Source organism: Octodon degus, unplaced genomic scaffold (genome assembly GCF_000260255.1).
Source record: "Octodon degus isolate 3935 unplaced genomic scaffold, OctDeg1.0 scaffold00220, whole genome shotgun sequence".
NCBI lineage: Eukaryota > Metazoa > Chordata > Mammalia > Rodentia > Octodontidae > Octodon > Octodon degus.
Window position 1 is genome coordinate 1756339 of NW_004524796.1, and position 1931 is coordinate 1758269.

At 39.5% G+C, this 1931-nt stretch overlaps 1 protein-coding gene across 1 annotated transcript in view; it reads right to left on the reverse strand.

The window, feature by feature from the left end:
- The window catches only part of Cubn (cubilin), a 301005-nt gene that overhangs the window by 26749 nt on the left and 272325 nt on the right, over nucleotides 1-1931 (reverse strand). The window lies entirely within an intron of this gene.

Genomic DNA, 1931 nt, shown 5'->3' on the forward strand with positions numbered 1-1931 from the left:
CTTCCTTCCTTCCTTCCTTCCTTCCTTCCTTCCTTCCTTCCTACCTTCTTTCCTTCTCCACTCCCTGACCAGTTCTGCACTGCCTCCTTATCATTCACATATAGTTTCATACAAGAGGGAGGAACCACATTGGGTTTTGTGCACATTTTGAAATTGTTCATGTGATTTATTGAAGTCTTTCCAACCTTGAAAAATTCAATTTTATACAAAATCAAGTGTTTCACATAATAAAACTGGTAGAAAATGTATGTTTTACTTCTATGTTATGTTTTTATGAATACTGCCAGGCTGAAAACTGAATTTATTAAGATTTACCCAAATCTAGTGTCAGCCAAATAGCTCAGTGGATTAAAGTGCCTGAAAGTAGGCTCAAGGGCTGAGGGTTCAATCCCTGGGCCTGCCATGCATGCTGAGATGGCAATTGATACTGGGCGTGGTGTGTGCCTGTAATTCCAGCTCTTGGGAGGCTGTAAACAGCCGGATCATTACAAATCTGATCTAGTAGTGAGACCCTGAACACACAGTAGACCCTTCCCTAAAATACAAAAAAAAAAAAAAAAAAAAAAAAAAAAAAAAAGATTTAAGCAAATCTGCAAATCTTCCCAAAAACTGTCTCCCAGGAAATTTTTTATTATAATAGCTAGAAGTGCCTGAGAAGCATTTACTACTCCATCTAACCTATATTACATCAAACTCTATATTTGATTTTTTTTTCTTTTCCAAATCAGAGGAGGGAAAAAACTAAAGAAGATTTTTATAGAACAAAATTGTCAAAAGCTTCTGCCACCAACATATGAACATCATGAGCTACAAAGAGCTCAAGTCCGCCCCATGCATAGGTCTGAGACTCAGGTCTGAGTCTCGTTTTCCTCCAGATTTACTCCAGATCTGTTGTCTCAAAAGACATTTTAAAAAAAATATCAAATAGGGGCCAGGGAGATGGCTCAGTAGAATAAGCGCTTGCCTGACAAGCGCAAGGGCCTGAGTTCAATACCCGGTTCCAAAAAGCACACGTCTGAACTCCAGTCACGCCGCAACATCTCGTATGCCGTCAAAAAAAAAAAAAAAAAAAAAAAAACAAGACATAAAACTATTTGTTTTTAGGTCTTATTTTGTTCTGCTTTTTGTTTAAATCCACAGCCCCTGTGCTGAGCTAAAACCTAGTTATCCACTCCCACCTTTTATTTCTTTTTCTTTTTCTTTTTCGACAGGGTCTGGCTGTGTAGCTCAGGCTGACCTTGCACTTTAGGGGATCCTCCTTTCTCAGCCTCCCATGTGCCGGAATTGCAGGCATGCACCACCACACCCAGTCACCAACCCTATCTCAAAAACTTTTCAAAATTTTGGGACAGGGTCTCACTGAATTGCCCAGGCTGGGCTTGGACTGCCAGTGCCCCTGCCCCAGCCTCCCAGAGGGCTGGCTTGCAAGTGTGCACCAATGCACTCTGCTTCATAAGTCTGTCGACCGAGTGGGCTGTGGCTGCCCGGCTGCTGCCCTGCGGGCAGAACCGACCAATCTCATGATCGTGCCAAGTTTCCACTCCTGCTTCTGAGATAGGAGAACACACGAAATAGATTTGTAATTCACCACATAATTCTTCAATTTTTTTGAAGTTTCAAAGAGTATATTTTATGATGTCAGCTTGACATTTTAGTAGTAACTCAGGTCTTAAGGAAAGTTTGCTTGATCTAACTAACTGCTCAGTCAAAAGACATGCATTCTATTACTTGTTTTTTATTTTCATATTTTTGGTACATACATTTTTTTATTCATACTAATAGTGTTTAGACAAGATATCATGTCTGCATCTTGTACTCTGTATAACTACTACAAAGACAACAATATGCAATGTATTAATTATTGTAACTGCCCATTAACCTGTTTTGAAACTGTCTCATTGCTATTTACTTCTCATTAAAATCAATAATAT